The sequence below is a fragment of the Schistocerca serialis genome, chromosome 3 (genome assembly GCF_023864345.2).
Source record: "Schistocerca serialis cubense isolate TAMUIC-IGC-003099 chromosome 3, iqSchSeri2.2, whole genome shotgun sequence".
In the NCBI taxonomy this organism is placed as follows: domain Eukaryota; kingdom Metazoa; phylum Arthropoda; class Insecta; order Orthoptera; family Acrididae; genus Schistocerca; species Schistocerca serialis.
In genome coordinates this window covers 156,859,844-156,884,442 of record NC_064640.1, presented here as the reverse complement: position 1 = coordinate 156,884,442, position 24,599 = coordinate 156,859,844, and positions in this window count along the sequence as shown.

The following is a 24,599-nucleotide window of genomic DNA, read 5'->3' as shown; positions in this document are numbered from 1 at the left end:
GGCAGGATTCGAACCTGCGACCGTTGCAGTCCCGCGGTCCCGGACTGAAGCGCCTAGAACCGCACGGCCACCGCGGCTGGCCTACGAAGAAAGGAGAGAAGCTTGAATACTCATATGACATACAAGGGGTGGTGCCAGGTGAGAATCCGGAAGGGAGCCGGGGCTTCGCATGAAGTAACCCTAATTGAAAAGAATGCTGAAGAGATGGCAGTGCCGTAAGAGCTAACATCCTCGGGTGAAAAGGTGAATAGCAAATGATGGTCTACAGCCAGAATGTTCGAGAAACATGTGGAAGGTTCTGGAAAGATTTCGGTCATTAGGAAGACCTTTGGTAGCATCAGAGGAAAGCAACACCGTTAGAGAACTTCATTCCGAAGTCCTTGAAAAATCAGTATAAAAGCGACTAGCGCACAGGAGCAGAGCAGTTGCTCTCAGTACCGTGAGTTATAAGGAGTGATTATCAGGGAGCAGAAGAAGCAGTACTACAGCTCAGCCTGAGTCACTAAGGAGTGACTCATCGATGCTGCTGCAGTAAGAACTACGAGAAGTCCGTGCTCATCATGAAGGAACAGAACTGAAATGGACGCTGTTTCAAACTTTATTCTATTTCATAAAGCAGTCACTGAATGTAAGGCGACTCGTATTTTGACGCGTTTCGATTACAATCATTATTAGAAATTTATTGCGTGAGACAAAACTTCATACGACAAATTAGTGACCACTTGGAATGTATACCATGTAGGCGACTCCATACTGGTCGTATGAAGTCTTCTGACGGTGATTGTATTGGAAACGCGCCAATAAATCAGTTGCCTTGCATACAGCGACTGCAAAAAAGAGTAAATAATAAATTTTCAATCAACGACCAATTCAACACTGTTCTTTGTTATAATTAACAATATGGATTCGTACCTCTCGCGTAACTACACGTAACATATTTGAAGCCAGTACTCATTCGAAGGAAGACGACCGAATTCCCTATAAGTATCCAGCAACAGTTATTATCTTGAGTTTCCTGGCTCTCAGAAAGGAGCAAGCTCTGTAGAGTTTATCTCTAGTACTAGCAATGAGTAATAATTGATATTTTGTGTGTATCAGAATATAGAGAGGAACAAGGACTGTCTTACACCTGCCGCCCGTTCAGCACAATAGCGTGTATTATCAACGCGTGATATTCGATATTTTCTTTTCGTCAGAATGTAGAAAGGAACAAGCGATGTCTCGCCCTTGTTTCTAGAATGAATAAGGTATCTAACTGTGTCAGTCGCAACGAGAAATATTTGTTATTTTCTATGTGTTACAATATATAATAGATAGGGATAACTGCTGCCTCGCGCTTATCTCTCATTGTGGATAATTTATTTCATTATATAATTGTCAGAACGAGGGCAAGCAGAGCGATCATTTCTGATAGCGAAAGGTGGAACTCAGGAACAGGGAATTGCCAGAAAGGACTAACATATAGACTCGTAGGGCGTAATTGTTGATGTGCGAAAATATAAGAAGCCACTGTAAGACATCTCCGGATTAAGTTGAACTACTGGGAAATAAATTGTTCTTAAAATGTATCCTGAAGTGTTTGCAACCTTATTTACTTGCTACGAAACCAAAAACTTCTCCTCTTCGTCCCAATATCACTTGTGCTAAGCATCCTAGGAGACCTTCTAACTCCGTAAATGGCACATTAACAAATCCCAGTCCACGTTGTCGTCAACGTCCTGATTGCGCCACGCAGGCCGAAACATCGTTCAAAGCTGGTGATAAGTCGTATGTCGGACCACGTCACAATGAGCTGCAGTGTTATGACTATACTAATTGAATGTGAACACAGAAAAGTGACATAGCGGAGCTGACAATGAAGTCTGCTAGTAGGGCACATTTATTCGGACGGCCAATACCACTGGCCATTGGCAACCGCATCACGCATGGGAGCGACGGAAGGCCTGTCTTCGTGCACTCTAGCAGGCGTTCATCTGAGTTGCCAAGTGTACGTGTGTGTCAGTGGAGGGGAGATGCACCGCATCATTATATGATTCTTCTAAATATTTGTATCCAACAAAACATACTGACGAAAAAAAAAACGCAACACCAAACAATAATTAATGTAGAGTACCGGTAATGAAATTTCGGGAATACTTGCCTAGGTAACATATTTAAGTGATTAACATTGCAGGCTGTTAACGGAGGAATCAACACATGGAATAAGTTCACAGGTATGTGAGTTGCTCGAAGACTTCTTAAGTAATAGAAACCAGTACGTTGTTCTCGAGGGCGAGTGTTTATCAGAGCCAGCTGGAGTGGCCGAGCGCTTCTAGGCGCTACAGTCTGGAACCGCGCGACCGCTGCGGTCGCAAGTTCAAATCCTGGTTCGGGCATGGATGTGTGTGATGTCCTTAGGTTAGTTAGATTTTAGTAGTTCTAAGTTCTAGGGGACTAATGACCTCCGAAGTTAAGTCCCATAGTGCTCAGAGCCATTTGAACCATTTTTTGTTTATCAGAGACAAGGTATCGTCAGGAGTGCCCCAGGGAAATGTGATAGGATCGCTGTTGTTACCTATACATAAATGATTTGACGGACAAGGGGGGCAGTAGTCTGCGGTTGTTTTCTGGTGATGCTGTGGTGTACGTGTCGAAGTTGAGTGACTGTAGGAAGATACAAGATGACTTGGACCAAATTTCTAGTTGTTGTGGTGAATGATAGCTAGCTCTAAATATGGAAAAATGTAAGTCAATTCGGATGAGTAGGAAAAACAAACCTGCAATGTTCGGATACAGCACTATTCGTAGAAGTGTCCTACTTGACACAGTCATGTCGTTTAAATGTCTGGGCGTAGCGTCGCAAAGCGTTATGAAATGGAACGAGGATGTGAGGACTGTGGTACGGAAAGCGAATGATCGACTTCAGTTTAGTGGGAGAATTTTAGGAAATAGTAGTTCATCTGTAAAGGATACCGCATATGGAACGCTGGTGCGACCTATTCTTGAGTATTGCTCGAGTGTTTGGTATCCGTGCCAGGTCGGATTAAAGGAAGATATCGAAGCAATTCAGAGGCGGGTTGCTAGTTTTGTTACCGGTAGGTTCGAACAATACGTAAGTGTTACGAAGATGCTTCGGGAACTCAAATGGGAATCCCTGGAGAGAAGGTGACGTTCTTTTCGAGTAAAACTACTGAGAAAATTTAGAGAACTACCATTTGAAGGTGACCGCGAATCACTCTACTGCCGCCAGCATACAGTGAGCGTAAGGACTACGAATATAAGAGAAATTAGAGCACATACAAAGACATATAGATAGTCGTTTTCCCTTGCTCTATCTGCGAGTGGAACAAGAAAGGAAACGAGTGGTAGTTGTACAGAGTTACCTTCGCCATGCACCATATAGTGGCTTGCGGATTATGTAGATGTAGAAGATCTCAGATAAATGTAAGAGCGAGATAAACCACTGCAAATGTGAAATGCTGGAACATTAAAAACCGGTGTAGCTACCAGATCCCGGATGTCAGTTTGTGGGATAGAGTTCCATTCCTGTTGTACTTGGTCGATCAATACAGGGACGGTTAATGCTGGTTGTGGATGACGCTAGAGTTGTAGTCCATTGATGTCCCATAAGTGGTCGACTGGAGACAGATATAGTGATCGAGCGGGCCAAGGCAATATGTCGACACATCGTAGAACATATTGGGTTACAACAGCGATATGTGGGCGAGCGTTATCCAGTTGTAAAACACCCTCTGACATGCTGTATAAACACGTCACCCACTTTCCTTTATGTCACACAACCCCTTCTAGGTGCTGGGATTTTTGCCTGTTAGTTACGCTATGCTCAACCATTCCCGTGCCGACAGCAACTGCATCACAGTACTTCTCCATTAGTACATAGGCGCCTATCAGAAACTACGTTCTTCATCCTTAGAAAGAAAGGTACTGGCTGTGTGAGGTATGCTACAATATGAATAAGGGGGAAAAATGCATTACACGCGATATGTGACAACTCTGCTATTAGTATATATGAAGATGGTGACCATGCAGCTCGTTAGAATGAAATTACAATGAAATGAATACTAGTAGCTGCATACTGGCGTTGATATGCGTCAACGGGGACAGTTGAAAATGTGTTCCCCGACTGGGACTCGAACCGGGGGTTTCTTGCTAACATGGCAGACGCTCTATCCATCTGAGCCACCGACGACACAGCGGATAGTGCGACTGCGGGGATTTATCTCTGCCACGCCCCCCGTGAGACCCACATTCCCAACTTATTGTCCCGCACTATATTCATAGTGCCCCTGCCTATGATACTCATTACTCGCGGCTTTTTGCCGATTCCCGTAAGAGTTCGGGCACTGTTTGGGCATCCGCGCAGAAGATTGTCAAATGACCGGTGAGCCGTAACTATATATGTATGAAGATGGTATATATTCTTTCGGAAATAAATCTAAAAAACTGATTAAAAGTGTCCGTACACCACAATGTTATGTGAATTGGCTATCAGATATCACCAGAGGTTGATCTGTCGGTATACAGTATTGGAAACCATTATAAAGGCGTGGATATTTGTACCAAAATTAACATCGTCGATTGGAATAGTTGTGCATAATGTATATGCAATATTACGAAATCCAGTTGCCGTACAAATGCAATCAAATGGTATCACATTTGCTGACAGTAGTACAGCATATAGCAAAATGTCAACGATTCAGCTGATAGCGAGTGGAACATGGTATAAAGGCGGTCGGCTCTGTGAGGTGTTGGTGTGTGAATACGTGCATTTACTGCACACAGGAAGCAGATACCATTAGTGATAGTGAACATTGTGTAGATAAACCACGACTGTGATAAAGCCACGATTAAAATAGTTATCGAAAAATCAAACATCCGTGTGTACAAGGAAATGCGACTCTCTAATCGTCAACCTGTTCAATTAAAGTGATTGATCATTTCGTCAGATTTGGTTCATGACGTGGACAGAACGGCAAATATGGGAAAACCAGAAAATTATCCGAGGCATAGAAAGGGTTACTTTTGAGCAAATCAAGGGTCACAAACATTTATTCTTCTCAGCTCGCCTGTGATTCACAGTTGCCAGGCGTATACGACAAATTGTGTCACATGTTAAACGACTGCAGAAACCCGCATTGACACCCAAACATAAACAGGCTAGACTGAGGTTTGCTGAAAAGCATGTCATGGACTTCGATAGGGGAAAAGTGATGTACAGTGATAACAAGACGTTTAAGTTAGATGGGCAGGACGACTTTCAGTATAGTTGACATGATCTGAAAACAGATCGGCAAGTAAGAACGAGGAGAAATTTTGGTGGTGGATGTGTTGTGATTTGGGCAGCCTTCTGTGCTTAAGGCAAGTCTCACATTGCTTTGCTTAGCACTAGAATGAACTCTATGTACACTGAGATGCTATAAACAGAATTGGTTAGAATGTACGAGGACCTAGGGGACGAAAGTCTAATGTTTCAACAAGGTAATGCACCTGTGTGTAGTCGCTAGAACCAAAAATAAGTTTTAGGGAGAAAGATATCGATGTCTTGCCTTGGTCTGCACGTAGTCTGATTTGAAACCCGTGGCAAACTTTTGTGGAATACTTGTAAGGAGTGTTTATTCTAATAAAAGGCAATATGAGACCTACGTGAGCTGGAAAGACCGTTACGAGATGTGTGAGCGACAATTTCGCTGCAAGAATTACAAACCCTAACAAAATCAACGCCGAAGAGAATTTTTGGGGTAATTAGGAAGAACGGAGGCTGGACAGATTACTAACAATGCAATAACACAGTAAGACAGTGAGTACCTTCATACCTGTTTCCATCCAGGAAATGCAAACACCTTGTTTTGTTACTCGTGTCATGAAAGACACTTCGTGACTGCGTCATGATTGTTTATATCTTAAATGTATCTACTATTTTGACAGTAAATTCGATACATTTATGCTTCAGACATTGCACTGCTACTTTCGTGGAACCGTCCCTATATACTGATTTCCACTACTACAGATGGAGGCAGGAAGTACACTACTGGCCATTAAAATTGCTACACAAAGAAGAAATGCAGATGATAAATGGGTATTCATGGGACAAACATATTATACTAGAACTGACATGTGATTACATTTTCACGCAATTTGGGTGCATAGATCCTGAGAAATCAGTACCCAGAACAACCACCTCTGGCCGTAATAACGGCCTTGATACGCCTGGGCATTGAGTCAAACAGAGCTTGGATGGCATGTACAGGTACAGCTGCCCACGCAGCTTCAACACGATACCATAGTTCATCAAGATTAGTGACTGGCGTACTGTGACGAGCCAGTTGCTCGGCCACCTCTAATCAGACGTGTTCAACTGGTGAGAGATCTGAAGAATGTGCTGCCCAGGGCAGCAGTCGAACATTTTCTGTATCCAGAAAGACCTGTACAGGACCTGCAACATGCGGTCGTGCATTATCCTGCTAAAATGAAGGGTTTTGCAGGGATCGAATGAAGGGTAGAGCCACGGGTCGTAACACATCTGAAATGTAGCGTCCACTGCTCAAAGTGCCGTCAATGCGAACAAGAGGTGACCGAGACGCGTAACTAATGGCACCCCATCCTATCACGCCAAGTGATACGCCAGTATGGCGATGACGAATACACGGTTCCAATGTGTGTGCACCACGATGTCGCTCAACACGGATGCGACCATCATCATGCTGTAAACAGAACCTGGATTCATCTGAAAGAATGACGTTTTGCCATTCGTGCACCCAGGTTCGTCGTTGAGTACACCATCTCAGGCGCTCCTGTCTCTGATGCAGCGTCAAGGATAACAACAGCCGTGGTCTCCGAGCTGATAGTCCATGCTGCTGCAAACGTCGTCGAACTGTTCGTGCAGATAGTTGTTGTCTTGCAAACGTCCCCATCTGTTGACTCAGGGATCTAGACGTGGCTGCACGATCCGTTATAGCCATGCGGATAAGATGCCTGTCATCTCGACTGCTGGTGATACGAGGCCGTTATGATCCATCACGGCGTTCCGTATTACCCTCCAGAACCCACCGATCCCATATTCTGCTAACAGTCATTGGATCTCGACCAACGCGAGCAGCAATGTCGCGATACGGTAAACCGCAATCGCGATAGGCTACAATCCGACCTTTATCGAAGTTGGGAACGTGATGGTACGCATTTCTCCTCCTTACACGAGGCATCACAACAACGTTTCACCAGGCAACGCCGGTCAGCTGCTGTTTGTGTATGAGAAATCGGTTGGAAACTTTCCTCATGTCAGCACGTTTCAGGTGTCGCCACCGGTGCCAACCTTGTACAAATGCTCTGAAAAGCTAATCATTTGCATATCACAGCATCTTCTTCCAGTCGGTTAAATTTTCGCGTCTGTAGCACGTCATCTTCGTGGTGTAGCAATTTTAATGGCCAGTAGTGTATTATGCTGACAGCAGAGAAGCAGCAACAACAGAATGGGTCCTTCAGGAGAGGTCAGTGACTTCTAAAGTGGACTAGTCGTTGGATGTCACCTGGTAGACCAATCCACTTGCCGCATTTCAACTCTTCTAAAGCTGCCGAAGTCGACTGTTGGTGATGTGATGGTGAAGTGGAGGTGCGAAGGAACACCCTCAGTTAAACCAAGACGAGGCAACCTCATACACTGATTGTCAGGTACCGTTCAGCATTGCAGAGGGCAGTTGTAAAAGATCGCATGAAATCAGCGGAAGAAATTACTCGTGAGTCCTCAAGAGCTCCCACGTCCAGCTAGCACAATGGCTGTGCTCATAAGCAAAACATTTCTGTCGGTAACGCTAAGTGATCTTTCATGTGATGTAAGAAGGAAGGCCTATGGACCATGGATCACCAGAAACGAGTGGTTTGGAAAGATGAATCACGCTATACACTGTGGAGGTCGATGGACTGGTATGGATTTGGCGAATGCCAGTAGAACATTAACAACCGTCATGTGTAGCGCCAACAATGAAGTACGGTGTTGGTGATGTTGCGATCTGGGTTACGAGTGTGTTTCTCGTAGTTAGGGTGTGGTCACATATTACGCGAAAAAAAGCTAAAAGCCGAAAGGATACGAACACATTTTACAGTACTGTGTACTGCGTACAGTATAGGAACAGTTTCGACGATGACTGTGTTAGTATGACAATGCACCTTATCATAAAACAGCATCTGTGAGGCAATGGTTTGTGGAGAACAACATTTCTAAAATGGATTGTCCTGTCCAGAGTCCCGACCTGAATCCAATGGAACGTCTTTGAGATGAGTGAGAACGTCTACTTCGTTGCAGACCACAGCGTCCAACATCACAACCTTTTCTGTTTGCGGCTCTTGTGGAAGAATGGGCTGCCATTCCTCCACAAAAATTCACACATTTCGTTGAAATTGTGCCCAACACGGTTCAAACCGTAGCAAAGGGGAACTGTCGATACGCCCCATATTAATGTCTATTCATAGGCGTCCGGCTACTTTTGACCACATAGTGCATGTCACTAAGTGAGGTGATAGAGCGGTCAACAAACATGTGTCGCATTTTTGGGGGCGACAGCCCGAATTTCAGTCTAACTATCCATATACAGGTTTTCCATGATTGCTCTAATTCGTTTAAGACAAAAGTGGAGACATATCCTTTAAAAGTACACAGGCGATATCCCTCTCCAATCAGGACTTGTGACCTGTCTGTAATCGTCGACGGGAAATTAAACTCTTATATTTCTTTTTATATTTATTACCTTCATGTATCTCGCGCAGAGAGTATTAGAATCCTATATGGGAGATCAGGGCGCTTACAGAAACATATATAACTTGCCATTTTTCGCTCGCTCAGTACGCGAATAGCATAGAACAGAAAATCGCTAATATTGAAATGAAGTTCCCTCTGTTATACATTATACAGTGGCTTGCGGAGAATACAGTAACTGCAGATGTAAAATTTGGGAATCGACAGAATTCCAGAATCAGTCCAGTCAGTGACGCGTTTCGATCTGGCTACTTCCTAATACAGCGCAGTGCCTTACTTTGGGAAAGAACGCGTATATTGATGTCTAGGAAAAATGCAGGAATAAATAATGAAGATTTGAGGAACATTATGGGCATCTATCCACAGAAGCATCATTAACGTAAGTGCTGGGTAAAGAGCAGACACTAAAAGTACACTCATGTTCACAGAAAATAGAACACCTTGAAAAACTAGAGATAGGACGTTCTTATTCACAGGACATGTACATTAGTATGTTCTCCAAAAATAATTAGAAATTTAGTCACCTCGCTTAAGCATGTGTCCTGGCGCCTAGTAGGCACAGGGTCTGCCATGGGCCCTGATAACTTGTCCCATACATCTACATCCATACTCCGCAAGCCACCTGACGGTGTGTGACGGAGTGTACCTTCAGTAGCTCTATCGGTTCTCCCTTCTATTCCAGTCTCGTATTGTTCGTGGAAAGAAAAATCGTCGGTATGCCTCTGTGTGGGCTCTAATCTGATTTTATCCTCATGATCTCTTCGCGAGATATACGTAGGAGGGAGCAATATACTGCTTGACTCCTCGGTGAAGGTATGTTCTCGAAACTTCAACAAAAAGCCCGTACCGAGCTACTGAGCTTCTCTCCTGCAGAGTCTCTCACTGGAGTTTATCTATCATCTCCGTAACAAATGATATGGGATCTTTCTTTCTATGTATTCGCAGCTCATTACACTTGTCTACATTGAGATTCAATTGCCATTCCCTGCACCATGCGTCAATTCGCTGCAGATCCTCCTGCATTTCAGTACAATTTTCCATTGTTACAACCTCTCGATATACCACAGCATCATCCGCAAAAAGCCTCAGTGAACTTCCGATGTCATCCACAAGGTCATTTATGTATATTGTGAATAGCTACGGTCCTACAATACTCCCCTGCGGCACACCTGAAATCACTCTTACTTCGGAAGATTTCTCTCCATTGAGAATGACATGCTGCGTTGTGTTATCTAGGAACTCTTCAATCCAATCACACAATTGGTCTGATAGTCCATATGCTCTTACTCTGTCCATTAAACGACTGTGGGGAACTGTATCGAACGCCTTGCGGGAGTCAAGAAACAAGGCATCTACCTGGGAACCCGTGTCTATGGCCCTCTGAGTCTCGTGGGCGAATAGCGCGAGCTGGGTTTCACGCGATCGTCTTTTTCGAAACCCATTTTGATTCCTACAGAGTAGATTTCTAGTTTCCAGTGATGGCATGGACGTGTATGAGGCGCGAGTGACGTTCTATGGTATAGCCATCCATGAGCTGCATTCACCTGCATCTACATCTACGAGATTACTCTGCTATTCACAATAAAGTGCCTGGCAGAGGGTTCAATGAACCACTTTCAAGCTGTCTCTCTACCGTTCCACTCTCGAACGGCGCGCGGGAAAAACGAGCACTTAAATTTTTCTGTGCGAGCGCTGGTTTCTCGTATTTTGTCGTGATGATCATTTACCACTATGTAGACGAGTACCAATAGAATATTTTCGCAATCGGAGGAGAAAACTGGTGACTGAAATGTCATGAGGAGATCCCGTCGTACCGAAAATAGCCTTTGTTTTAACGTATCTTGTCTGTGGCCCAATACCCCATATTTCGCGATAGTACAAACCGAGCCACCCTTCTTTGAACTTTTTCGACGTCATCCGTCAGTCCCACCTGATACGGATCCCACACCGCACAGCAATACTTCAGAATAGAGCGTACAAGCGTGGTGTAGACCTGTTGCCCCTTCTAAGTGTCCTGAGAATGAATCACAGTCTTTGGTTTGCTCGTCCCACAACATTATCTGTGTGATGCTTCCAATTTAGGTTATTTGTAACTGTAATCCTTAAGTATTTAGTTGTATTTACAGCCTTCAGATCTGTGTGATTTATGGCGTAATCGAAATACTTTTAGTACTCATGTGAATATCTTAACACTTTTCTATATTCAAGGTTAATTGCCACTTTTTGCACCTCGGAGACATCTTATCTAAATCATTTTGCATATCATTTTGGTCATCTGATGACTTTACAAGACGATAAATGACAGCATCATCTGCAAATAATCTAATAGGGCTACTCAGATCGTCTCCTATGTCGTTAATAAAGAGGGGCTATAACACTTCCCTGGGGATCGCCGGATATTACTTCTGTTTTACTCGATGACTATCCGTCTAGTACTACGAGCTGTGATCTTTCTGATCGGAAATCATGAATCCAGTCGCACAACTGAGGCGATATTCCTTAGGTACGCAGTTTGATTAAACGACGTTTGTGAGGAATGATGTCGCCTTCTGGAAATCTAAAAATATGGAATTAATTTGACATCTCCTGTCGATAGCACTCATTACTTCATGAATATAAAGAGCTAGCTGTGTTTCACAAGAACGATGTTTTTTGAATCCGTGGTCAATAAATCGTTTTCTTCGAAGTAATTCATAAAGTTCGAACACAGTATACGTTCCAAAAGCCTACTGCGAATCGACGTTAGTGATTTGGGCCTGTAATTCAGCAGGTTACTCCTATTTCCATTTTTGGGTATTGGTGTGACTTGAGCAATTTTCCAGTCTTTAGATACAGAACTTTCTGTGAGCGAGCGGTTGTATATAATTGCTAAATATGGACCTACTGTATCAGCATACTCTGAGAGGAACCTGACTGGTATACAAACTGGACCGGAGGCCTTGCCTTTATTAATTGATTTAAGCTGCTTTGCTACACCGAGGACATCTACTTCTATGTTTATCCCGGCAGTTATTCTTGATTGGATTTCAGGGATATTTACTTCGTCTTCTTTGGTGAAGGAGTTTCGGAAAACCGTGTTTAATAACTCTCCTTTAGTGGTACTGTCACCAGCGACTTCACCATTGTTATCGCACAGTTAAGGTATTAACTGCGTCCTGCCACTGGTGTGCTTTATGTATGACCAGAATCTCTTTGGGTTTTCTGGCAAATTCCGAGACAGAGTTTCGTTGTGGAAATTGTTAAAAGCGTCTCGCATTGATGTACACACTATATTTCGAACTTCTGCGCAATTTTGCCAGTCCTAGGGATTTTTCGTTCTTTCAAATTTGTCATGCTTGCTTTTTTCGTTGCTTCTGCAACAACGATCTGACCCGTTTTGTGTACCATGGGTTCCAAAGTTCATCTGTAGTGGTTGGCACTGGATCACAGCGCTGCACGCATCTTTCCCCATACGTTACACATTTTCGATTGGCGATAAGTCCGGTGATGTGTCGGGCCAGGGCAAAAGGCTGACAGCCTGTGACACCAATAAGCAGCATGTAGTCGTGTATTGTCTTGCTGAAAAATGGCGTCTGGGGTGTTGTCCAGAAATGGTATGTCTACGGGTCGGGCCGGCCGCGGTGGCCATGCGGTTCTACATCTACATCTACATCTACATTTACACTCCGCAAGCCACCCAACGGTGTGTGGCGGAGGGCACTTCACGAGCCACTGTCATTACCTCCCTTTCCTGTTCCAGTGACGTATGGTTCGCGGGAAGAACGACTGTCTGAAAGCCTCCGTGCGCGCTCTAATCTCTCTAATTTTACATTCGTGATCTCCTCGGGAGGTATAAGTAGGGGGAAGCAATATATTCGATACCTCATCCAGAAACGCACCCTCTCGAAACCTGGCGAGCAAGCTACACCGCGATGCAGAGCACCTCTCTTGCAGAGTCTGCCACTTGAGTTTGTTAAACATCTTCGTAACACTATCAGGGTTACCAAATAACCCTGTGACGAAACGCGCCGTTCTTCTTTGGATCTTCTCTATCTCCTCCGTCAACCCGATCTGGTACTGATCCCACACTGATGAGCAATACTCAAGTATAGGTCGAACGAGTGTTTTGTAAGCCACCTCCTTTGTTGATGGACTACATTTTCTAAGGACTCTCCCAATGAATCTCAACCTGGTACCCGCCTTACCAACAATTAATTTTATATGATCATTCCACTTCAAATCGTTCCGCACGCATACTCCCAGATATTTTACAGAAGTAACTGCTACCAGTGTTTGTTCCGCTCTCATATAATCATACAATAAAAGATCCTTCTTTCTATGTATTCGCAATACTTTACATTTGTCTATGTTAAGGGTCAGTTGCCACTCCCTGCACCAAGTGCCTATCCACTGCAGATCTTCCTGCATTTCACTACAATTTTCTAATGCTGCAACTTCTCTGTATACTACAGCATCATCTGCGAAAAGCCGCATGGAACTTTGAAACGTCCCCTTAGAACAATTATACATGACTGTGTTTAAACTGACACACAATATTTTTTTAGCGCAACGCAGTCTGACTTTCAATAATCCCTACAAAAGAATGGCCCTGACTAACATTAACCTATACCTTTCACAAATCACTTACCTCACAAAAATTTTCGTTACTCGAACTACTGCAATACAGAGAGCGCTACTACTGCCAGCTAAATAAAAGATTCAAACTACGGAAGGCACTAACTACTGATAGGCATAGTTAGCAAATGAAAGATTTTAATAGAGAACAAACAATGTATTTACCTTAATAGTGTTGAAAAATCATAAGAGCAATTCAGGTATGGCGATTGCATCTTTCAACACGATCGAGCACCTGTTTATAATGCACGGCCTGTGGCGGAGAGGCTGTACGACAATAACATTCCTGTAATGGACTGGCCTGCACAGAGTCCTGACCTGAATCCTATAGAACACCTTTGCTATGTTTTGGAACGCCGACTTCGTGTCAGGCCTCACCTACCGACATCGATACCACTCCTCAGTACAGCACTCCGTGACGAATGGGCTGCTATTCCCCAAGAAATTTTCGAGCACCTGATTGAACATATGCCTGAAAGGGTGGAAGCTATCATAAAGGCTAACGGACGGGGGGGTGGGGTGGGGGGGTGCAACACCATATTGAATTACAGCATTACCGATGGATGGCGCCACGAACTTGTAAGTCAGTTTCGGCCAGGTGCCGGGATACTTTTGATCACATAGTGTAGTACTGGCCGTAGAAGAGTACAAGAAGTATACGGGTAGCTTTTCTCGTAGGCTAATCTGAAGATGCGTTGTTTAAGGTGAAACGAGTCGTTTGAGGATAAATGAAATAAAAAGTCGGTTTTCCAACCGAGACTGTTTATTCTTTCATATTGTTACTACTGGTTGCTGTATCACAACTCCACGGATTGGAAAAAGGTCTATTACTTGTTTTCTTACTTTGTCACAACAAATTTTGTAATTTTTTGTGTAATATGTGATGTGAACACTTCAGTGATGGTTTGACAATTTTAGATGTTTATACGAAAACGTTAGAAGTTTCGATAACAGAACTGTTTTTTTACTTGGTGGCTGTTGTTCCATTGAAGTGAAGTTGCTTGCCCTTTATTCGCTACTTTCATTTCTTATAGTGAGTATGTAAGTGTGTGTGTGTGTGTGTGTGTGTGTGTGTGTGTGTGTGTGTGTGTGTGTGTGTGTGTGTCTGTGTAAGCGAAAGTGGATTTTTTTATTTTTTATATAAACTGGTAGTGTAAGGATATGGGGTGGAAACAGTGTGTTCATTAGAGCTATGTTGACTTCATGTTACGATTGTAGGTGAGTGTATTCATGGAAACGCTAAGAGATTTGAGAACATTTGAGGTGGTTAGAACACCAGTTAGGGGGCGAATTAGGTGAAAGGAGAGGCTGGGTGAAGTTTGTGTACATATGGATTTCGGATAGTGGTTCTTTGGAGAGTGAGTGGAAAGGGATTGCATGATGGTATTTTGATCATTACTTTTGGGATGTCGCTCAGTTATTTCTTGTATGTAAATTAGGAGTTGTCAATTACATTCGAGCTTTAATTTGGAACGGTTTCCGTTCCTGATTTTGTTTTCTATGTATGAATTTTTTTGTGAAGCTGGAATTTTTTTTTGCTTTAAAACTTCGTTAATGTATGTGAAACCAAAAACAGTATTTTTCAGAATACCCATAAGAACTGACTTTCACACAAAACACGAAACACATTTGGAAAACTAACACCAATACTGCAACACCAAGAATACGTTTTGTTACTGCAGCCGTAGTAGGAAAGGGCCACTCCAACAATCTTGTTATAAAAAATAGAATTTTTGTTGATGTTTATACCACATTCATTATCCAAGCAACGCTTTTGAATAAAATTCCACCAAGTAACGGAATTAACTCGATGTGACCGTTTTTGGAGAAAAAGGCTCTGAATTAGCATTATTTCTAGGTGATGAAACTTCCTGGCAGATTAAAACTGTGTGCCGGACCGAGACTCGAACTCGGGACCTTTCCGTTTAGCGGGCAAGTGCTCTACCATCTATTCCTAAGTAATGTTGGAAACCGTTTACAGCAACGTATTTCCGCAACATGCGTGAAAATTCTGAACTACAGAACGAGCCCAGGGCTATCGGACTCAGGTTGAATTCTGTATTCAATAAACAGCAGACGCAGCTATTCTCCTGTTCGATCAGTGCGAGTGATCTGTCATTATACTGGTATTTACTAATACAAGAATGATATTCCCTAATATTTCAATAATCCCGACATTTCATTTTAGTATGTTAGAGTTTTGCTTTATTCTCTGTTCTGTTTTAAAGCAGTGTTTCTAGTTTACGACTAAATGAGCGAGATTTTTTAAAATCTTGGTTATATAAATCCAAAACTTGTTGATATATGAATCAGGCAATGTTTCGTGATGTCTTCGATGTACCTGCGTTCAAACATTGAGCCATAGCTCTTATAACAACAAAGTAAATTTTTGTGCATATTGTGCTACGTGTATCACTTGCTGTCTAGCTTTGCTCTAAATGTGGCAGATATCATAGGAAAAAAAAATGAAAGGATCGAGTGTTGGGCGGGAAGCACCATCCGGGGAAGATCGCCTGCCAGGTGCACATCTTATTTCAGGTGACACCACATTGGGCAATTAGGGGGTCGGTGATGATGAGGACAACACAGCAACCAGTCCGCGGACTGTCTAGCCCGCCAAGTAATCGAACCCGTACCCGCTGTATAGTAGGCAAACACGTTACCACGCAGCTAAGCAGGCGGACATACTGAAGGAACTGGTCACGCATTCATGCACCCGAGAGCCCTGCATGTATTGCGATACACGTTTCCAAAGTTGAGCGACGCAAAGAAATAAATGCCACCCGTTCTGATTTCTGGGGTACAGAACTGTAGCAGTACGAGCATATCGAGAATGGCGTCTATGACAATCAGTGACAGGCTGCCAAATGAAGAGAAGCTCAACTATAGATACTTCGTCCTGGATGCTGTAGGAATTCCGTAGCATCTAGGAGGCAGATGTAGTGTGCTCACAAGGTGAGTTAACCTGGCAGGCACAAGGTCACAGGCTACTATACTTCATTCCATCTCTCTCTCTCTCTCTCTCTCTCTCTCTCTCTCTCTCTCTTTAACAGTTTACAGCTCCAGGACGATATTTCTACGAACAAAATGGCTCACTTTCGTCTTCGATGCAGAACCAATGAAATCTTCCCTTTTGGACGTTGTACAGACCATGGTTCACCGCGTGACGTGGGGAGGGGTCGCAGGCCATTCAGGAAAGTCCATTGTGAGTCCGACGGCTGCCACGCTCCATGCGCCAGGCGGCCGCTCTCTGCCCCCCTACCAGCACATTATTTAACTACATATGAGGCCCCGTCGTCGAGCTACATTTTACGATCGAAGAACTTATGCATTAAAACATTTTTGGCTGAATCCCTATTCCTTCTAGATTCAGCCGCAGCCGAATTGTAATGTGAACGGAGGTACAGTTATGTACCTCCAACGATAATTTTAGCAGTGAAAATAAAGCCGGTGTTGCGTGGATGAACTGTGCATGCCGGAATAATCTGCAGTCGTCGTACTTGAATGGCGTACAGTCATGATTGACTACATTTTGCTTGATGTTGCTGTGTAAAAGACAAAAAGGCGACTTTACCCAGTTTGCGCTAAGATCAAAAAGGTGAATAACTGCTAAGCGAAAAATCGGTAAATGTCAGTACCTCATGGCACTGATTTCAGTAGCGGAAATAGTGCAGTCACTGAATCGACTCCGTGATACTGAGAATTAACTATATTTCTCTCATAAGAGAATTCGTTGCTGTAACTTCTTATTGATATTGTCCATATAACCTTCTTAAAATTAGGACTAGCTGTTGTAGTACGTTATTCATTTTACCATGTTGTCTTGTTTTGATGGTGTTTGTTGTAAACTTCTCGTTTTATGTAACTTACTTTATCTGTACTTCATTTTTTCACATTATTGTGTATTTTTATTGAGATGAACACTTCAAAATGGCTTTGGTGGCTGGAATCGGTCATGGTGATGAAAAAATAAAATAGCACTTGGTGCTGTAATTTGTTTCCAGCTAACGAGTTTATTTTCCGTTCCACATGGAAAGTACATTTTAAAATACACCATAAATCAATAACCACGCGCTACTTGTTTCATCCTCCAGCAATTCGATGCCCTTAAGATACGTAGTTCAAAGATTATCGGTCTGCGAGGCAATTTTTACTATAGGAAAAGTCGTTTTTACATAACGAGACTGAAGTTACGGCTGACGTTTCTGGAAGTGTCAGCAGGAGGTCGCAGAACAGCACTGCCAGACGATGTGAATGTGCGGAATACGAACATTTTTCGAACTTCAGAAAGGTCTAATTATTAGCATGAAGGACGTGGGAACATCATGCCGATAGAACACACAAACAGATGGCTGTAAAGCAGCTGGTGACGAGATGAGATCAGGACAATAATGTGGCAAGCGTAATAGGCGCAGGTTCTTCCAGAAGAACAACAACACGTTGAGATCGTAGGATTGTTTGATGGACTCTGGCGAACTGAAGTATGGCAATAAACGAAATCCCGGCAGAAGTTAAAGGCAGAGGATCGGCACGAACCAACGGGACCAAATTACTGGAAGCTGCTGTCAGACCTCCAGTTGGCATACGTTGTGTACCACTGACATCACATCGCAGACTACAGGGACTTGCACTGCGTAGAGCCAGAGTCGCTAGGACTTTGAGTGGGACTCCATGGTATTCAGCAAGGAGTCTCGCTTCTGCTTGTGGCTGCCAATCGACACCAGTGTGTTCGTAGAGGACCTGGTGGAAGGTCACTAGGTGCAGCGAATATAGAAATCGTACCTTCAGCTCTTGGATTCAAGGTGTATGCAGCTATTGCATATGACAACAAGGATAATTTGGTAATTGTTGAATTTTGGCAGAATGGCCGCCTGCAGTAGAGAGATTGACGAACCCTATTTTCATACCTCTTAAGACCGGGGTCCAAATAGCATATTCCAGCCGGATAATGGAAGACCCCACACAGCAGTTCCCACCACAAAAACCTAGAGGAATAAACGTATCTCTGACTAGACTACCTGATCCTCAAATCTGTTACCAATACAGCATGTCTCGGATGCGACAGGAAGGCGTATACTTTCTTATTGGCCTGTGTCCAGCAACATTCATCAACTTACACAACATGTGTTTCAGAAATGACAAGACTTTTTAGGAATTTTCGATAAACACTTTACACTATTTTTATCACGCATTATTAATTCGATAACTTTTCGAATGGTTTATTTCCGTTTTAGTGCTGCGTTATTACTTCACTTCGTACATTAACAAGTTTTATTTCGACGTTGAGTGCTACTCTCCACACATTCTAAATAGTTGGCCCGCCGTTGTGGCCGAGAGCTTCTAGGCGCTTCGGTCGCAGGTTCGAATCCTGCCTCGGGCATGGATGTGTGTGATTTCCTTAGGTTAGTTAGGTTTAAGTAGTTCGAAGTTCTGGGAGACTGATGACCTTAGATGTTAAGTCCCTTAGTGCTCAGAGCCATTTTCTAAATAGGTATTTGGGGCAAGTTTGCAGCAAACCTGAATGCTGCCTGATTTCACATTCTTTGTGCACCCTGTACGACACTGACAGATTTATGAAAGTATAAAGTCGGGGAAAAAAACACTTTTGCTGTGTAAAAATCATAGATGGCGAATATAGGTCATATTTCCTATATAAAACGATGGTAAATTCGAAATAGGCTATTTGCGTCAAGTTAAAATGACGAAAAATTCTAGAGGCCTACTTAGGCTATGTTAATAAAGAGGGAAAACTTCGTTAAATGAGGGGTAAGTATTTTCCTAGTCTTCAGTATCCATACCGTCATGGATGCTTCACCAGTAACTCCACGGTCTTTCTGAAAATTCGTAAGGGAGACGCTTCTGTAGCTAGTGGAGCATTTCCGTCCCTTCCATAATGGCTTCCTTCCACTAGCCAGGAACTTAAGCTATGTCTCATGTTTAATTGAAAAGCGCTGTTAGGATTTCCTGTGAATAATTTATCTGTTACCGTAAAACGCTGTACTAACTTCCGCCATGAGCGGGAGCAGAGTTGCGAGAGTCAGGCAATACTGTATCTTGAACCAACGTAGAGCAGAGCGGTGACGTGACGTCAGATCCAGGCTTGTATTGGCAGCAGTCTTAGCAAAGTGGTGACCGGAGGCAGTAGGGCTGCTGAATGTCGCTGAGGGCACATGCCAAACCTTCAGCTGAAGGCCTCTCATACTTATGTAGAGGAGGTGAAACGTTTTTTTACTTAATGAAATAGTCGAGATCGCAAATAGGCATTTATTTAAGAATGATAATCGGTTTCGGCCTTTGTGCTGGCCATCATCAGATCACGGAACCATATAGCTGAAGTCGGCGGCGCAGAGAACAGCCGGCCGGTGTGGCCGAGCGGTTCTAGGCGCTTCAGTCTGGAACCGCGCGACCGCTACAGTCGCAGGTTCGAATCCTGCCTCGGGCATGGATGTGTGTGATGTCTTTAGGTTTAAGTAGTTCTAAGTTGTAAGGGATTGATGACCTCAGATGTTAAGTCCTATAGTGCTCAGAGCCATTTGAACTTTTTTTTTTTTTTTTTTCGGAGAACAGCTGGCAGATGCCACAGTCGTTTACTGTATCATTAAGTGATAATTTTTAATATCACACTGTTTTATCTCCAACCATGCAATAAAAAAATTATAAATATTTTATTGTTTCTAAGTGCTCTCTCCAAGAAGCTTTTTTGGTTTCCTGGAATTCTCGTCCATCTTTCACCCTTGTGTCCGGGAGCTTTGTGAGGTTTTTGCGAATATTTTCCAATCAACACCCCGCAAAGTCACATGTCTGTCCTGAATTACACAGTGACTCTAACTGTACCACCAAGCGGCGTAATGTCTCTTATGCTGACCTGGGACGTCGTGTCCTCGTGGAGGAAAATAGCTAACTAAGGTGCCATGTCCAGTTTATTCCATCTCTGCAGTTTCATATAAAGGGTGTAGCCCCTCCAGCCCTCACCGACGTGGTGATCATCACAAAAGTTCTACTGTTACCCCCGTGTTGTTAGTTTCGTTCGAGGAGGTCACGGGATATGGGGCAGTGATGTCCGCACGTCTGAGTAGGATTACCTATTAATACGGGACCATCCAGCAGATAGAAGTGTCGAAAAGCGAATGAAGGGTAGTGCGTCTGAGGGCAGAGGGAAAAAAGTGCCAAGAAGTGCCTCGGAAAGAAAACCTCTGCAATAGTCTGGACGGGTAGTATGAGTAGTAGCGGTTTCCTTCCTATCTGCGACAGATCATGCGAGAGTAATGTTTTTGTTAGTTTTTGAGTATGGTGCAATCCTCGGTACGATTGTCATAACTTAGGTCTTCATAAAGGAAGCAGTCCAGTCGAGGAGGGGTACTGCTGGGCTGGGTACCTGTAATGTCTCTTGGGCCGCATGCCGCGTCTATACTTGTAACCCGTCAAGATTGTCATATGAGTGGCCACTTGGTCATAAATCGATCGCACATTGTGTGTAGTATTGTTGGGTTTTGCTTGCGTTTGATGTGTAATACGGCTTCCCTGCGTTGCCGGATGGTTGGTTGGGTACATTCAGCTGCCGTTGCCAGTTAGTTTTACTGTAATCCATGGGTTCACCAGTATTTGCTTTGTTAGTGAGCTTGTACTAACATAGGTGATTAATAGTCTGTAGGAAGGCGTCTTTTTGGGCTATTATGTTTCACCTATGGTTGTGATCGTAGTTTGCCAGGTTTAAAATGGAAGGACTGTTCAGTGTCTCGAGTTCCGAGTTCCGTTACCGCCGTGTGGCGACTCCGTGAGAGTATCTCTGAGTTGGCGGCTTCTTTTTGGATATATTTGGAGCCAGACTGGGAAGTGGCTTTTGGAATGCTGATCATCAGTAACGTTTCACTAAGAGAAAGCAGCGAGGGGTCTAGAAGAGAACTGAATGTCTGACAGAAGATGTCGCCGTAACAACACCATAGTGAGCTGCGTCACAAATGTTACGGATGTAACTATAGCACTTCAGCATTGATGAGGCTCTCCACAACTCTGTCTTAGTGGTGAGCTTATTAAAGTTCCCAGAACATGCTTTGTGCACTGAAGTCGATCATATGAAGGAATAAGCAGTGGACCTGTGTTGAAAATTCGGTGAGAACTTCACAGGTTATAGCCTCTTGCAGTATTAAACAGACGAAGAACATTTTTATTCTGTACGGCGTGTGAAAGGATGCAAGATCAGCTTGGAGATATGTAATCGGAAGAGCAGTGATATCTGTTATTTAGGAATACAGAAATACAGTACCCTCACCCCCACTCCACCTCAAGTTTCCCTCAGCCTCCAGTAAAGTTATCCATGAGGTGGCAGGTATAGCTCCATAGCAATACTGATTCCGAATGTAATAGAGGTTTGATCATTTAAGACCCATTAACTGATGATCATGAGTGCTGTACTGGTGATTAATGGTGTTCTGATTTCGGACTCGTACAAGGACTTACCTTTTACATTAATACGTAATTATTTATTCATTAACTAGCACACAATACGTATATCGCCACCATCATCACGCAGTTGCTTATAATTACCCATACACACATACTAGATATCAACTAATTAGAATGAAACCAATCTGCTATCAAAGTCACATGCTCACTCAACAGACTGGAAACAGGAGATCAGTTAAGTTATTCTGTCAACTTACATGAGAGAAATGGACAGGAAATGCTACTGAGTTACAGTGGCTCTGCAAACTGAAAAGCGAGCAGAGTCCGAGGTGAAGTCGCCTTTCCCAGAAGAACACTGCAACTGCCGTATACGATCACTAAGACTCAATTTCCCCTCTAGCAGTGTAGAACAGAGTCCAGAGATTTATGTAGAACCTGTCCATATACTTCTATTGCTTTAATAGTATTGGCAACTCATATCTGTATCTGGTGTTATGTTAACGGACTTTGTGGAAAATAAACATCCCCCCGGGAATTTCTGCACATTACGTTGCCAGTCAGTCATAAAGTGAGCCGTGGAATCATCGGTACAATTTTGTGAAAAACACTGTCATTGCTTTCTGTGACGTAGCGTGCAAAGAGAGTGGGAATTTACCGGCTTTCTCTTCAGTTCTCAGACCTAGTAAAAAGGGAAATGCATGGCCGCAATCCAACTATCTGCCTTCCCCCACGCATCTATTGTCAGCCTCCACTCCAACATGTCTTACTACCATGACAAAATTTCTCCCTTAATGCGGTTCTACTGTACTTCGATGTGATATATAAGTTTAATATTTGTTCTCAACGCACTTCATTAAACAATTAACATTATCTATATACCGTTAAAATACTATTTTATATGACCTACGATATTTTTCTATCCCTGCAACGCCGAAACTATCGGTCCTAGAGAAGAAATTAATAGGACCTTTCTTAGAACGATATTTAACGTAGTTTAACTTTGTACTGGAAGACATTTCCGCTAGAAGCCTCGGTATTCGAGATATTCAAATTTAAACAAGTGACCACCAAACGCCGTCACCCCTCAGCGCCCTCTCCCTCGCTACGCCCCACTAACTCCCCGCCGGCAGGGTTTCAATATCTACATCTACATCTACATCCATACTCCGCAAGCCATCTGACGGTGTGTGGCGGAGGGTAGTTAGAGTACCTCTATCGGTTCTCCCTTCTATTCCAGTCTCGTGTTGTTCGTGGAAAGAAAGATTGTCGGTATGCCTCTGTGTGGGCTCCAATCTCTCTAATTTTATCCTCATGGTCTCTTCGCGAGATATACGTAGGAGAGAGCAATATATTGCTTGACTCCTCGGTGAAGGTATGTTCTTGAAGCTTCAACAAAAGCTCGTAACGAGCTACTGAGCGTCTCTCCTGCAGAGTCTTCCACTGGAGTTTATCTACCATCTCCGTAATACATTCGCCATAACTAAATGATCCTGTAACGAAGCGCGCTGCTCTCCGTTGGATCTTCTCTATCTCTTCTATCAACCCTCTCTGGTACGGATCCCTCACTGGTGAGCAATATTCAAGCAGTGGGCGAACTAGTGTACTGTAAATTACATCCTTTGTTTTCGGATTGCATTTCCTTAGGATTCTTCCAATCAATCTCAATCTGGCATCTACATTACTGACGATCAACTTTATATGATCATTCCGTTTTAAATCACTCCTAATGCCTACTCCCAGGTAATCTATGGAATTAACTGCTTCCAGTTGCTGACCTGCTATACTAGAGCTAAATGATAAAGGACCTTTCTTTCTATGTATTCGCAGCACATTACACTTGTCTACATTGAGATTCAATTGCCATTCCCTGCACCATGCGTCAATTCGTTGCAGATCCTCCTGCATTTCAGTACAGTTTTCCATTGTTACAACAAGCATCATCCGCAAAAAGCCTCAGTGAACTTCCGATGTTATCCACAAGGTCATTTATGTATATTGTGAATAGCAACGGTCCTACGACACGCCCGTGCAGCATACCTGAAATCACTCTTACTTCGGAAGACTTCTTTCCGTTAAGAATGACATGCTGCGTTCTGTTATCTAGGAACTCTTCAATCCAATCACACAATTGGTCTGATAGTCCATGTGTCCATACTTTGTTCATTAAACTACTGTGGGGAACAGTATCGAACGCCTTGCGGAAGTCAAGAAACACGGCATCTACCTAGGAACCCGTGTCTATGGCCCTCTGAGTCTCGTGGACGAATAGCGCGAGCTAGCTTTCACACGATCGTCTTTTTCGAAACCCATGCTGATTCCTACAGAGTAGATTTCTGGTCTCCAAAAAAGTCATTATACTCGAACATAATACGTGTTCCAAAATTCTACAACTGCTCTGCACATCTGTTCGACGTCCGTTCTTGAAATCGGGGATGACCTTTGCCCTTTTCGAATCCTTTGGAGAGCTACGCTCTTCTAGAAACCTACGGTACACCGCTGCAAGAAGGGGGGCAAGTTTCTTGGCGTACTCTGTGTAAAATTGAACTGGTATCCCACCATGTCCAGCGACCTTTCCTCTTTTGAGCGATTTTAATTGTTTCTCTATCCCTCTCTCGTATATTTCGATATCTACCATTTTGTCATCTGTGCGACAACCTAGAGAAGGAACTACAGTGCAGTCTTCCTCTGTGAAACAGCTTTGGAAAAAGACATTTAGTATTTCGGCCTTTAGTCTGTCTTCCTCTGTTTCAGTACCATTTTGGTCTCAGAGTGTCTGGCCATTTTGTTTTGATCCAACTACCGCTTTGACATTAGACTAAAATTTCGTAGGATTTTC